Genomic DNA, 16,848 nt, shown 5'->3' with positions numbered 1-16,848 from the left:
GTATTATAGTAGTTATATTCTTGTACATAGGGGGCAGTATTATAGTAGTTATATTCTTGTACATAGGAGCAGTATTATAGTAGTTACACTTTTGTACATAGGGGGCAGTATTATTGTAGTTATATTCTTGTACATAGGGAGCAGTATAATAGTAGTTATATTCTTGTACATAGGAGCAGTATTATAGTAGTTATATTCTTGTACATAGGGGGCAGTATTATAGTAGTTATATTCTTGTACATTGCCCTTCACAGTTTAGACAAAAGTAATATAAAATCAATAAACAAGCTCAGTGTTCTCTGGAGACACATATAGCCCTAATAATCTCCATCCTACTATTAATTCCTGCTTCAAAGTTCTAACTAAAGACTACAAGGAGTATACACGCTGTTGGTGGGAAGTTCAGGGTCTCCAGAAATACGCAGAACAGAAGATTGTCCCTAGAGGTCTGCGTAACTTAGTGTCACCTCCGCCGAGACTTAGGACTGCAGAATTTATGAAAAAATGGGAGGAAACATCTACTGAGTCCTCCTTAAAATTAATACAACTATTACTCGACGAGGAGAGGAATATTCTCGTGAGAGATCAAAAGACACTAGAGGAAAGTATAGAACAAGCTAAGAAATTTACTGCAGACCCTGACTTCCCATCAAGAGAAAGAGCGTTACAAAATCAAATTGAGAGATATACTCAACATATAAAAGAACGAAAGCATTCTCTGTTTATGAGGGATCTCCAAGATTTTGGAGATCAAAAAGCTTATGAAAACGCGAAAATTCCCTCTGAGACTGAAGCTAGCTCTTCCGATATTGAACCATCCGACAGCGAGGCATCTTCTAGTAGAAGAACATACCTCCCACCTCGACATAATAGAGGCCGTCGACCTCAAAGGGGAAGAGGAAGAGGTAGACAAAATACCAATAATTTTCTTGACCAACCAATATCAAGATATTTTTTAAGGGGAGGCAGGGATACATACACTCAACGGTAGAGATGGAGACATCTGATACGTATACATCTCCTACAGCTCGGTTGCAGAATGAAAATATGCAAATAATCAACCTCTCGACACATAAACTTACCACGGCTGAATGCTCTGTTCTGGAGAGGGGGATGTCCTTCGTCCCAACGACCCAATACGACCCGTTCGTATTATAGTAGTTATATTCTTGTACATAGGAGCAGTATTATAGTAGTTATATTCTTGTACATAGGGGGCAGTATTATAGTAGTTATATTCTTGTACATAGGGGCAGTATTATAGTAGTTATATTCTTGTACATTGGGGGGCAGTATTATAGTAGTTATATTCTTGTACGTAGGGGGCAGTATTATAGTAGTTATATTCTTGTACATAGGGTGCAGTATTATAGTAGTTATATTCTTGTACATAGGGGCAGTATTATAGTAGGTATATTCTTGTACATAGGGGGCAGTATTATAGTAGTTATATTCTTGTACATAGGGGGCAGTATTATTGTAGTTATATTCTTGTACATAGGGGGCAGTATTATAGTAGTTATATTCTTGTACATAGGGGGCAGTATTATAGTAGTTATATTCTTTTACATAGGAGGCAGTATTATAGTAGTTATATTCTTGTACATAGGGGGCAGTATTATAGTGGTTATATTCTTGTACATAGGGGGCAGTATTATAGTAGTTATATTCTTGTACATAGGGTGCAGTATTATAGTAGTTATATTCTTGTACATAGGGGCAGTATTATAGTAGTTATATTCTTGTACATAGGGGGCAGTATTATAGTAGTTATATTCTTGTACATAGGGGGCAGTATTATATTAGTTATATTCTTGTACATAGGAGCTGTATTATAGTAGTTATATTCTTGTACATGGGGGCAGTATTATAGTAGTTATATTCTTGTACATAGGGGGCAGTATTATAGTAGTTATATACTTGTACATAGGGGGGGCAGTATTATAGTAGTTATATTCTTGTACATGGGGGCAGTATTATAGTAGTTATATTCTTGTACATAGGGGGCAGTATTATAGTAGTTATATTCTTGTACATGGGGGCAGTATTATAATAGTTATATTCTTGTACATAGGGGGCAGTATTATAGTAGTTATATTCTTGTACATAGAGGCAGTATTATAGTGGTTATATTCTTGTACATAGGGGGCAGTATTATAGTAGTTATATTCTTTCACATAGGGGGCAGTATTATAGTAGTTATATTCTTGTACATAAGGGGCAGTATTATAGTGGTTATATTCTTGTACATAGAGGCAGTATTATAGTGGTTATATTCTTGTACAAAGGGGGCAGTATTATAGTAGTTATATTCTTTCACATAGGGGGCAGTATTATAGTAGTTATATTCTTGTACATAAGGGGCAGTATTATAGTGGTTATATTCTTGTACATAGAGGCAGTATTATAGTAGTTATATTCTTGTACATAGGGGGCAGCATTATAGTAGTTATATTACTGTACATAGCGGACAGTATTATAGTAGTTATATTCTTGTACATAGGGAGCAGTATTATAGTAGTTATATTCTTGTACATAGGAGGCAGTATTACAGTAGTTATATTCTTGTACATAGGGAGCAGTATTATAGTAGTTATATTCTTGTACATAGGGGGCAGTATTATAGTGGATATATTCTTGTACATAGGGGGCAGTATTAAAGTAGTTATATTCTTGTACATAGGGGGCAGTATTATAGTAGTTATATTCTTGTACATAGGAGGCCGTATTATAGTAGTTATATTCTTGTACATGGGAGCAGTATTATAATAGTTATATTCTTGTATAAATTGGGCAGTATTATAGTAGTTATATTCTTTCACATAGGAGGCAGTATTATAGTAGTTATATTCTTGTACATAGGGGGCAGTAGTATAGTAGTTATATTCTTGTACATAGGGGGCAGTATTATAGTAGTTATATTCTTGTACATGGGGGGGCAGCATTATAATAGTTATATTCTTGTATAAATGGGGCAGTATTATAGTAGGCATATTCTTGTACAAAGGAGCAGTATTAAAGTAGTTATATTCTTTCACATAGGAGGCAGTATTATAGTAGTTATATTCTTTCACATAGGAGGCAGTATTATAGTAGGTATATTCTTGTACAAAGGAGCAGTATTAAAGTAGTTATATTCTTTCACATAGGAGGCAGTAGTATAGTAGTTATATTCTTGTACATAGGAGCAGTATTATAGTAGTTATATTCTTGTACATAGGGGGCAGTATTATAATAGTTATAATCTTGTACATATGGGGCAGTATTATAGTAGTTATATTCTTGTACATAGGGGGCAGTATTATAGTAGTTATATTCTTGTACATAGGTGGCAGTATCATAGTAGTTACATTTTTGTACATAGGGGGCAGCATTATAGTAGTTATATTCTTGTCCACAGGGATCAGTATTATAGTAGTTATATTCTTGTACATAGGGGGCAGTATTATAGTAGTTATATTCTTGTACATGGGAGGCAGTATTACAGTAGTTATATTCTTGTACATAGGGAGCAGTATTATAGTAGTTATATTCTTGTACATAGGAGGCAGTATCATAGTAGTTACATTCTTGTACATAGGGGGCAGCATTATAGTAGTTATATTCTTGTCCACAGGGATCAGTATTATAGTAGTTATATTCTTGTACATAGGGGGCAGTATTATAGTAGTTATATTCTTGTACATAGGAGGCAGTATTATAGTAGTTATATTCTTGTACATAGGGGGCAGTATTATAGTAGTTATATTCTTGTACATAGGGGGCAGTATTATAGTAGTTATATTCTTGTACATAGGGGGCAGTATTATAGTAGTTATATTCTTGTAAATAGGGGGCAGCATTATAGTAGTTATATTCTTGTCCACAGGGATCAGTATTATAGTAGTTATATTCTTGTACATAGGGGGCAGTATTATAGTAGTTATATTCTTGTACATAGGGGGCAGTATTATAGTAGTTATATTCTTGTAAATAGGGGGCAGCATTATAGTAGTTATATTCTTGTCCACAGGGATCAGTATTATAGTAGTTATATTCTTGTACATAGGAGGCAGTATTATAGTATTTATATTCTTGTACATAGGGGACATTATTATAGTAGTTATACTCTTGTACATAGGGGGGCAGTATTATAGTATATTCTTTACATAGGAGGCAGTATTATAGTAGTTATATTCTTGTAAATAGGGGGCAGCATAATAGTAGTTATATTCTTGTACATAGGGGGCAGTATTATAGTAGTTATATTCTTGTACATAGGGGCAGTATTATAGTAGTTATATTCTTGTGCATAGGAGGCAGTATTATAGTATTTATATTCTTGTACATAGGAGGCAGTATTATAGTAGTTATACTCTTGTACATAGGGGGGCAGTATTATAGTATATTCTTTACATAGGAGACAGTATTATAGTAGTTATATTCTTGTACATAGGAGGCAATATTATAGTAATAATATTTTTGTACACAGGAGGCAGTATTATAGTAGTTACATTCTTGTACATAAGGGCAGTATTAAAGTAGTTATATTCTTGTACATAGGGGGCAGTATTATAGTAGTTATAGTCTTGTACATAGGGGGCAGTATTATAGTAATAATATTTTTGTACATAGGAGGCAGTATTATAGTAGTTATATTCTTGTACATAGGAGGCAGTATTATAGTAGTTATATTCTTGTACATAGGGGGCAGTATTATAGTGGTTATATTCTTGTACATAGGGGGCAGTATTATAGTGGTTGTATTCTTGTACATAGGGGAGCAGTATTATAGTAGTTATATTCTTGTACATGGGGGCAGTATTATAGTAGTTATATTCTTGTACATAGGGGGCAGTATTATAGTGGTTATATTCTTGTACATAGGGGAGCAGTATTATAGTAGTTATATTCTTGTACATAGGGGGCAGTATTATAGTGGTTATATTCTTGTACATAGGGAGCAGTATTATAGTAGTTATATTCTTGTACATAGGGGGCAGTATTATAGTAGTTATATTCTTGTACATAGGGGGCAGTAATATAGTAGTTATATTCTTGTACATAGGGGGCAGTATTATAGTAGTTATACTCTTGTACATAGGGAGCAGTATTATAGTAGTTATATACTTGTACATGGGAGCAGTATTATAGTAGTTATATTCTTGTACATAGGGGGCAGTATTATAGTAGTTATATTCTTGTACATAGGGGACAGTATTATAGTAGTTATATACTTGTACATAGGAGCAGTATTATAGTAGTTATATTCTTGTACATAGGGGGCAGTATTATAGTAGTTATATACTTGTACATAGGGGGCTGTATTATAGTAGTTATATACTTGTACATAGGGGGCAGTATTATAGTAGTTATATTCTTGTACATAGGAGGCAGTATTATAGTAGTTATATTCTTGTACATAGGGGGCAGTATTATAGTAGTTATATACTTGTACATAGGGGGCAGTATTATAGTAGTTATATTCTTGTACATAGGAGGCAGTATTATAGTAGTTATATTCTTGTACATAGGGGGCAGTATTATAGTAGTTATATTCTTGTCCATAGGGGACAGTATTATAGTAGTTATATTCTTGTACATAGGAGGCAGTATTATAGTAGTTATATTCTTGTACATAGGGACAGTATTATAGTAGTTATATACTTGTACATAGGGGTGATAGGTTACTAATATTCATAAGGTTTTCATCTGAGCAATCGGCATATCCTTTAGCAGATTTCATGGCTGGCCTTACCATAGTCCTGTCCTACATCTCAGTTGTATTAGTGTCCTGCTGGGAATGTGAGATTATGTTTGTCCTGTAAAGGCGATGATGTATGCTGATGACTGCCGCTCTGCAATCTCTATTACCACCACCAAGGGTTAGAGATTAACCGCTTAACCACTAACAGGATCTGCCGGTGGGAATTCCTGCTTGAGATGTACAGTATCAGAGAGAACACCAAGCATGAACAGCTGAGAAGTGACGGTTCTGTAGACCTGTAAAGCCAACAAGGTTGTGGAGTAAACCTTTCCTTGCCTTGCATCACCTTTATTTTGTGCTCCGTCTGTAATTCATGAGTCAGTTCCTCCCATATTAGGATCATGAACCGGACCAAGTAGGCTGGAGACAACAGCGGTTCCAGACATTCAGAACATCTGAGAGCAGCACAGCCTCTAAGCAGCAACTACAACCCCCACCAGAAGAGGAACCTGGAGCTCCTGGACCCCAATGTTACATATGTATCAGTCTCCATCTACCATGCACCATGTATAATCCTGGCATCTGCAGACCCCCTTGGACACCAGGACACATGTTCGGCTGCTATATCTGCAGCCCTGTAACTTTGCAGTTGAGTCTCTAGTGTTGTACGGTTCTCCACCCATATAAATGGTGCCCATAGACTGTTATGCCAGATGCCACCTTTTTAGGGACCCCAAAGTCCCCATATAAGGATAAATGCACACAGATGACTGAAAAGTCATCCCAAAAATTGGACAGAAATACTATCTGTACCTTTGATTGGGTCTGCGCACACGGGGGCTTTTAACTTTGATTGATAGTCCAAGTAAAAACAATTGCAGCATGTGCTCTTCTCATCCAAGAATCAGACAAAAATAGGATGCGCCAATGTGCTGTCTGCCCGCGTTCGATGGGTCTGCCCGCATGGGATGTCCCAGTGCTGTCAGATGGGAGTTCTGTCTGAGAATCTCGGGCACAACTTCTTAATCACCCGTGTACATATATTCTAAGACAGCAAGTCATAGGTGGCCCCTCAACACAGTGACAAACATAAATGCCCCCAATAACACTATTAACTACAGATGCCCCATTAATGCGAGAACCAGATACCCAATGAACAGCTGCCGGAGATGTCACTATACAGGGGGGCAGGGGAACGGTCCTCCAATAAATGGAAAGGGTTAGGGGAAGACCTGGCCACCTGCCCTCTAAAAATCTTGCCATGGAAGCCCTATGAAAGAGCTCTGATGATTTAGATATGGTATTCAATGGCAGCTCCCCTCCACCTCAGGCCAAAGGATCCTCTAAATGCAACTGGGGAGCAGCCAGGTCTGAGTACAGAGGGGGTTTCCACATGTTGTAACTGTTGTAAAGCCCTGGGGAAGCCCAGCTGCTGATGCACCTCATGATGGAAGGAAAGGACTGCGCTGCACCAAGCTCACATACTAGCAGCATGGGATGTGCGTGGCACGAGTCCCGGGAAACCGGACATTGGAAACACGAAATGACAAGACCTAACATTGATATTCTTGGGATTAGCGAATTGCACTGAACGGTAATGGGTATTTCAGTCCGATGACTTCACGTTGCTCTATGCTGGACACGAGGAAATCAAGAGGAATGGAGTCGCCTTTATTACAAACAAGCAGGCCTCGAAGGCAGTAGAAAGTTCTAGAACAATCAGCGACCGTATCATTGCTATCCGGATACGTGGTAAGCCAGTAAATCTTACAGGTCTATGCCCAACGACGGATGCCGATGAGGAAACCATTGAAGATTTTTATGACAAAGTCCAGAAAACTCTAAATGAAGAGCAAAAGAAGGACATCATTTACCTTATGGGCGACTTCCATTCCAAAGTCAGCAGCCAGGAGCGACCATGACAGGAAGATCCAGGCTTGGTGAAAGAAATGAAGCCGGTGATCGACTGATACAGTACTGCCAAGAAATCGGCTCAGGATAGCAAACACATGGTTTATGCAACCCAAACACCGACTGTCCATGCGGACACCCCCCAAACACCAACTGTCCACGCAGACACCCCCCAAACACCGACTGTACACGTAGACACCCCCCAAACACCGACTGTACACGTAGACACCCCCCAAACACCAACTGTCCACGCAGACACCCCCCAAACACCAACTGTCCACGCAGACACCCCCCAAACACCGACTGTACACGTAGACACCCCCGAAACACCGACTGTCCACGCAGGCACCCCCCAAACACCGACTGTACATGTAGACACCCCCCAAACACTGACTGTACACGTAGACACCCCCCAAACACCGACTGTCCATGCGGACAACCCCCAAACACCAACTATCCACGCAGACACCTCCAAACACTGACTGTACACGTAGACACCCCCCAAACACTGACTGTACACGTAGACACCCCCCAAACACTGACTGTACACGTAGACACCCCCCAAACACCGACTGTCCATGCGGACAACCCCCAAACACCAACTATCCCCGCAGACACCTCCAAACACTGACTGTCCATGTAGACATGCTCCAAACACCAACTGTCCACGCAGACACCCCCCAAACACCGACTGTACATGTAGACACCCCCCAAACACTGACTGTCCACGCGGACACCCCCCAAACACCGACTGTATATGTAGACACCCCCCAAGCACCAATTGTCGACGCGGACACCCCTAAATACCAACTGTCCATGCAGACACCCTCCCAAACACCGACTGCCCACAAGAACAAGCCCCAAGCGCCAACTATCCACGCAGACAACCCCCAAACAGCAACTGTCCACGCAGACACCCCGCAAACACCAACTGTCCACGCAGACACCCCCCAAACACCGACTGTCCATGTGGACAACCCCAAATACCAACTGTCCACACAGACACCCCCCAAACACCGACTGTACACGTAGACACCCCCTAAACACCGACTGTCCATGTGGACACCCCCAAATACCAACTGTCCACACAGACACCCCCCCAAACACCGACTGTCCACGTGAACAACCCCCAAACACCAACTGTCCATGGGGACACCCCCCAAACGCCGACTGTTCATATGGACATTCCCCAAACACCGACTGTTCATGTGGACACCCCCAAACACTGACTGTCCAGGTGGACAACCCGCAAACACCAACTGTCCACGCAGGCACCCCCAAACGCCAACTGTACACGTAGACATTTCCCAATTGCTGACTGTACACATGGACATCCCCCAAACACCAACTCTACACGTGGGCATCCCCCAAATGCCGACTGTACATGTGGACATCTCCCAATTGCTGACTGTACAGACAGACATCTCCCAATTGCTGACTGTACATGCGGACATCTCCCAATTGCTGACTGTACATGCGGACATCTCCCAATTGCTGACTGTACATGCGGACATCCCCAATTGCTGACTGTACATGTGGACATCCCCAATTGCTGACTGTACACGCGGACATCTCCCAATTGCTGACTGTACACGCGGACATCTCCCAATTGCTGACTGTACATGTGGACATCTCCCAATTGCTGACTGTACATGTGGACATCTCCCAATTGCTGACTGTACAGACAGACATCTCCCAATTGCTGACTGTACATGCGGACATCTCCCAATTGCTGACTGTACATGCGGACATCTCCCAATTGCTGACTGTACATGCGGACATCCCCAATTGCTGACTGTACATGTGGACATCCCCAATTGCTGACTGTACACGCGGACATCTCCCAATTGCTGACTGTACACGCGGACATCTCCCAATTGCTGACTGTACACGCGGACATCTCCCAATTGCTGACTGTACATGTGGACATCTCCCAATTGCTGACTGTACACGCGGACATCTCCCAATTGCTGACTGTACATGTGGACATCTCCCAATTGCTGACTGTACATGTGGACATCCCCAATTGCTGACTGTACATGTGGACATCCCCAATTGCTGACTGTACATGTGGACATCCCCAATTGCTGACTGTACATGTGGACATCTCCCAATTGCTGACTGTACATGTGGACATCCCCAATGGCCTCCATCGAAGTCAGATTGGTTTTATCCTGTGTAATCCTCGTTGGTGAAGTTCAGTTGTTGCAGTAAAACCTTCCCGGCGCCGACTGCAGCACGGATCATGAACTCCTTGCAGCTAAGACCAAATTCTGTAGCATTAAGAAAGTCGCTCCATCGAGAGAATTCGACACCTCTAAAACCCCCGATCACACACTGCTGAGGCAGCAAACCGATTCGAACTGCTGGACACATCAGAAAGCATCCAGAGGAACTACGGCCCGATATACAGTCTGCGATTCTGGAAACAGTCAGTAAGCATCTCACCTAAAAGAAGCAGGAAAAACAAGGCTATCGGTTGTCCAAGCGAGCCCTCAGAACAGCCGATAACAGAGAGCAGCAAAGGTGGCCGGCAAGAAAGACGAAGTGCGGAAGCTAAATGATGATGTTCAGCGAGTGGCAAGGAAAGAAGGACATGGACTGGAATGAGCGTGGCATACAGCTCGAAGCAGAAGCCATGAAAGACCATTTGTGAGGCCTATCCTCACAGGTCAAGATGGCCCGAAAACCTTTCTTGGCACCCGCGACCATATTGGAAACTTGCGACTGACCATGGAAAAAGCACAAGAATACCAAAACAATATCTACATGTGCTTCATCGACTACATCCAGGCACTGGCGTACCGCTAGGGGTCCCATTTGCGACCGGGGCCCTCAATGAACAGGGTCCCATGGGCCCCCACTATATGCTGTTGCACTGCCACGGGCTGGCACACAGGGAGGGAAGCGCTGTTACCCGGGAAGCCGGCATCCATGACAGGCTGCAGACTCCCCTGGTGCGCGGTCCTTCTACTACCGAGAGATTGCAGGTGTGATTGGTTGGGCCGGCGGTGCACTGACAGAGTCAGGGAGCTGAGGAGGAAGAGATCAGAGTTAGCGAACCATGCAGTACAACGAGGTGTGTACCGCATGTATGTATAGCTGGTATAAGGTATACCATCTGTTCATACATAATTATATACAGGAGATCCCCAGGTTATATCAGCATGCTCCATATCACTATATACAAGGAGATATATAACTTACACCAGCTTTACATATATAATTATATACAGGAGATACCCAGGTTATACCAGTATGCTCCATATCACTATATACAAGGAGATATATAACTTACACCAGCTGTACATACATAATTATATACAGGAGATCCCCAGGTTATACCAGCATGCTCCATATCACTATATACAAGGAGATATATAACTTACACCAGCTGTACATATATAATTATATACAGGGGATACCCAGGTTATACCAGCATGCGCCATATCACTATATACAGGAGATGTATAACTTATACCAGCTGTACATATATAATTATATACAGGAGATACCCAGGTTATACCAGCATGCTCCATATCACTATATACAGGAGATGTATAACTTATACCAGCTTTACATATATAATTATATACAGGAGATACCCAGGTTATACCAGCATGCTCCATATCACTATATACAAGGAGATATATAACTTACACCAGCTGTACATATATAATTATATACAGGGGATACCCAGGTTATACCAGCATGCGCCATATCACTATATACAGGAGATGTATAACTTATACCAGCTGTACATATATAATTATATACAGGAGATACCCAGGTTATACCAGCATGCTCCATATCACTATATACAGGAGATGTATAACTTATACCAGCTGTACATATATAATTATATACAGGAGATACCCAGGTTATACCAGCATGGTGCATATCACTATATACAAGCAGATTTATAACTTATACCAGCTGTATGTATATAATTATATACAGGAGATACCCAGGTTATACCAGCAAGGTCCATATCACTATATACAGGAGATGTATAACTTATACCAGCTGTACATATATAAATATATACAGGAGATCCCCAGGTTATACCAGCATGCTCCATATCACTATATACAGGGAGATGTATAACTTATACCAGCTGTACATATATAATTATATACAGTAGATACCTAGGTTATACAAGCATGCTCCATATCACTATATACAGGAGATGTATAACTTATACCAGCTGTACATATATAATTATATACAGGAGATACCCAGGTTATACCAGCATGCTCCATATCATTATATACAGGACATATAACTTATACCAGCTGTACATATATAATTATATACAGGAGATCCCCAGGTTATACCAGCATGCTCCATAGCACTATATACAGAATGTATAACTTATACCAGCTGTACATATATAATTATATACAGGAGATACCCAGGCTATACCAGCATGCTCCATATCACTATATACAGGAGATGTATAACTTATACCAGCTATACATATATCACTATATACAGGAGATCCCCAGGTTATACCAGCATGCTCCATATCACTATATACAGGATGTAACGCCCCTTGTCCCGCTATCTGCTCCTGTTTGGACTGTAAGCCTTCTTGCTGCGGCATGTATGGATGCGCCATCCTGGAGGAGCAGGACTGCTGGTACACCTGATGGGCTGCAAGTAGCGTCTCATGTACAGGTATTGACAAGGACCCCAGGGCCAGGCAGAACTAGAGAGGAAACAGTCAGGAAGGAGAGAGGAATCGTCTTGCTTTTCGGGTGTCCTGCCGTCGTCTCTCCGGTTGTCACATTATCATTTGCAGTAAGGCCGGTGAGATGGATTCCCGATGGCTTCTGCTGACCGGACAGACTGACGTCCCTGAAGTGGACGTGATTTGGGGTCTTACTGTGGGGCTTACATGCATGTAGTACGGTCCCTGGTCCGATAGGCGTAATCTGTGCAATACTGAATGTTTGCGGTAAATGTCCGCCGTCCTCCCTGCGCCGCGGTCCACGCTGAGTCCTGGGATGGAGCTGCACGCCATTACTGCGTTGGATGGATGCTTGCCGGACGCAGACTATAAGCACGAGGCCCGGACTGATGAGACTGGAATTAGTGAGCGAGCGCAGCATTATCCACCACCGCAGCGCACCGGCGCTCCCTGCGCACTGACATCCCCATCCCTGCAACTCAGCGCAACTTTACCTGCCGCAACTCTAAAATCAGAGGTTCATTTGTGTCCCGCCGTCTACTGGCAGCGATCGGCGGAGCACGACGTCCGCGTCATTCCCTGAACATCTGCCGGGCGCACGACTAAGAAAGGCTCAGCCTAAGGTTAACTTTCACTGCAGACTTTGGAGGAGATGGGGGTCATGCCGACAGCACAATGCCCCCGAGCCCTTCCAGGCACAAGTGGGACAATGGCGCGCCAGAATTAGATGGGAAATACCCTTTTTGGCGTGGAGACAGTCAGTCTTGGGCTTAGTGAGCAGAGTAAACATGGAGAAATACAAAGACACTGGCATTTATATGTCCAGACGGAAAGAAAATAGGACACGATGAATGCCTGCTGTACAGATGCAGCTGAGCTGAGACTGTCCGTGCAGCAGAGCCGACTCTGTTATTTAGCACAAAGCTGTAATAGGGGTCACTGCAGCGCATTTTGTTTAGAACTGCTGGTAAAAGTATTGCATTATTTTAACACGCGAGTAATCGCAGAGCACAGAAGACAAGAAGAGACTGAGCTCTGCTACATCTGCAGGCTAATACACTGGTATCCTAGTCATAGAGTCCTAGAATGGTACGAAGGGATCCCCGGGGTCAACAAGTCCTTCGGGGTCATCAGGTTCAACAGGGTCATCGGGCCAAACCCCCTGCTGAGTGCAAGATTCATTAAATCATTCCAGACAGATGTCTGTCCGGCCTCTGAAGACTTCCATTGAAGGAGAACTCCCCACCTCCCATGGTAACCTGTTCCACTCATTGATCCCCCTCACTGTCTAATATCTAATCTGTGTCTCCTCCCTTTCAGTTTCATCCCATTGCTTCTAGTCTTTCCTTGTGCAGATGAGAATAGGGCTGATCCCTCTGCACTGTGACAGCCCTTCAGATATTTGTAGACCGCTATTAAGTCTCCTCTCAGCCTTCTCTTCTGCTAAACATTCCCAGATCCTTTAACCGTTCCTCATAGGACATGATTTGCAGACCACTCACCATCTTGGTAACTCTTCTCTGAACTTGCTACAGTTCGTCTATGTCTTTTTTAAAGTGGGGTGCCCAGAACTGGACCGAGTATTCCAGAAGAGGTCTGACTAAGGAAGAGTAGAGGGGATAATGACCTCACGTGATCTAGACTCTATGCTTCTCTTAATACATCCCAGAATTGTGTTTGCCTTTTTGGCTGCTGCATCACATTGTTGACTCATGTTCAGTCTATGATCTATTAGTACACCCAGTCTTTTTCACATGTGCTGCTGCTTAGCCCAATTCCTCCCATTCTGTATGTGCTTTCTTCATTTTTCTTGCCCAGATGTAGGACTTTGCATTTCTCCTTGTTAAATCCCATTCTGTTAGTCACCGCCCACTGTGCAAGCTTTTCTAGATCTTTTTGAATACTCTCTCTTTTCCCTAGTGTTAGCTATCCCTTCTAGCTTTGTGTCGTCAGCAAATTTGATCAGTTGTGAATCCACCTAACAGTTGCCTTGTTAATCCCAGATTTGGTCATTTTTTTCAATAAGCATAGTATGAGATACTTTGTCAAATGCTTTACTAAAGTCAAGATATACTATATCCACCGCATCTCCCTGATCAACCCAGTCGGTGATTCTGTCATAGAAGGAAATTAGATTTGTCTGGCATAACTTGTTTGTTACAAACCCATGCTGTCTCTGGTTAATCACTCCATTCTCATCCAAGTACTTGCATACATGCTGTTTAATAATTTGTTCAAAGACCTTTCCCGTATAGAAGTCAGGCTCACAGGCCTGTAGTTTCCTGGATCCACCTTCTTCCCTTTTTTGAAGATGGACACAACATTTGCCCTTTTCCAATCTTCTGGGACTTCTCCTGTTCTCCAGGAATTTTCACAGATTCCAGTGAGTGGTTCAGCAATTACCTCCGCTGCTTCCTTTAGTATCCTACGATGTAATTCATCTGGACCTTGAGACTTGCATTCATGTAAGTTAGCTGAGTGTTCCCTCGCCATCTCTCTGCTTACAGATAGCCTGCATTATTTTATTCCCTCAATAGCACAGGGAAGATCAGTTGATGCTACATCTACTTTCTGAGAGAAAACAGATACAAAAAAAGGAATTGAATAGTTCTGCCTCCTCAACATCATTCTTCACCAATTCACCATTTTCATCCTGTAAGCATCCAATAGCATCTTTGACTTTTCTTTTGCTTTTGAACCCCAAAATCCTTTTTTATTGCTTTTGGCCTTTGTTGCAAGCTTCAATTCATTATAAGCTTTTCTGACACTTGCCCTACAGTTTCTGCAGACCGCATTATATTCTTCTTTAGATATTCTCCCCTCTTTCCATTTGTCTGCTTTCTCTTGTGCTCTGTTCTTTGTGGGTAGAGTCATTTCTTGCTGCACCTCTTTCTTCTCTCCTCTGTTCTTTGTGGGTAGAGTCATTTCTTGCTGCACCTCTTCTACTCTGCTCTGTTCTTTGTAGGTAGAGTCATTTCTTGCTGTACCTCTTTCTCCTCTCCTGTTCTTTGTGGGTAGAGTCATTTCTTGCTGTACCTCTTTCTCCTCTCCTCGGCTCTTTGTGGGTAGAGTCATTTCTGGCTGTACCTCTTTCTCCTCTGCTCTTTGTGGGTAGAGGCATATCTTGCTGGACATCTTTCCCCTCTGCTCTTTGTGGGTAGAGTCATTTCTTGCTGTACCTCTCTCTCCTCTGCTCTTTGTGGGTAGAGTCATTTCTTCCTGTACCTCTTTCTCCTCTGCTCTTTGTGGGTAGAGTCATTTCTGGCTGTACCTCTTTCTCCTCTCCTCTGCTCTTTGTGGGTAGAGTCATTTCTTGCTGTACCTCTTTCTCCTCTGCTCTTTGTGGGTAGAGTCATTTCTTGCTGTTCCTCTTTCTCCGCTGCTCTTTGTGGGTAGAGGCATTACTCGCTGGACCTCTTTCTCCTCTGCTCTTTGTGGGTAGAGTCATTTCTTGCTGCACCTCTTTCTCCTCTGCTCTTTGTGGGTAGAGTCATTTCAGGCTGTACCTCTTTCTCCTCTGCTCTTTGTGGGTAGAGTCATTTCTTGCTGTACCTCTTTCCCCTCTGCTCTTTGTGTGTAGAGGCATTTCTCGCTGGACCTCTTTCTCCTCTGCTCTTTGTGGGTAGAGTCATTTCAGGCTGTACCTCTTTCTCCTCTGCTCTTTGTGGGTAGAGTCATTTCTTGCTGTTCCTCTTTCTCCGCTGCTCTTTGTGGGTAGAGGCATTTCTCGCTGTACCTCTTTCTCCTCTGTTCTTTGTGGGTAGAGTCATTTCTTGCTGTACCTCTTTCCCCTCTGCTCTTTGTGGGTAGAGTCATTTCTTGCTGCACCTCTTTCTTCTCTCCTATGTTCTTTGTGGGTAGAGTCATTTCTTGCTGTTCCTCTTTCTCCGCTGCTCTTTGTGGGTAGAGGCATATCTTGCTGGACATCTTTCCCCTCTGCTCTTTGTGGGTAGAGTCATTTCTTGCTGTACCTCTCTCTCCTCTGCTCTTTGTGGGTAGAGTCATTTCTTCCTGTACCTCTTTCTCCTCTGCTCTTTGTGGGTAGAGTCATTTCTGGCTGTACCTCTTTCTCCTCTCCTCTGCTCTTTGTGGGTAGAGTCATTTCTTGCTGTACCTCTTTCTCCTCTGCTCTTTGTGGGTAGAGTCATTTCTTGCTGTTCCTCTTTCTCCGCTGCTCTTTGTGGGTAGAGGCATTACTCGCTGGACCTCTTTCTCCTCTGCTCTTTGTGGGTAGAGTCATTTCTTGCTGCACCTCTTTCTCCTCTGCTCTTTGTGGGTAGAGTCATTTCAGGCTGTACCTCTTTCTCCTCTGCTCTTTGTGGGTAGAGTCATTTCTTGCTGTACCTCTTTCCCCTCTGCTCTTTGTGTGTAGAGGCATTTCTCGCTGGACCTCTTTCTCCTCTGCTCTTTGTGGGTAGAGTCATTTCAGGCTGTACCTCTTTCTCCTCTGCTCTTTGTGGGTAGAGTCATTTCTTGCTGTTCCTCTTTCTCCGCTGCTCTTTGTGGGTAGAGTCATTTCTTGCTGTACCTCTTTCCCCTCTGCTCTTTGTGGGTAGAG

The 16,848-nt window shown here is 42.7% G+C and overlaps 1 long non-coding RNA gene across 1 annotated transcript in view; it reads right to left on the bottom strand.

Annotated features, from left to right (window-relative positions):
- Positions 1-16,848, bottom strand: part of LOC136578889 (uncharacterized) — a 144,008-nt gene that overhangs the window by 9,551 nt on the left and 117,609 nt on the right. The gene's annotated exons all lie outside the window — the stretch shown is intronic.

Source organism: Eleutherodactylus coqui, chromosome 9, assembly GCF_035609145.1.
Source record: "Eleutherodactylus coqui strain aEleCoq1 chromosome 9, aEleCoq1.hap1, whole genome shotgun sequence".
NCBI classification, from domain to species: Eukaryota; Metazoa; Chordata; class Amphibia; order Anura; family Eleutherodactylidae; genus Eleutherodactylus; species Eleutherodactylus coqui.
Note: the sequence above shows the minus strand (reverse complement) of the source record. Positions and strands in the feature narration are given on the sequence as shown.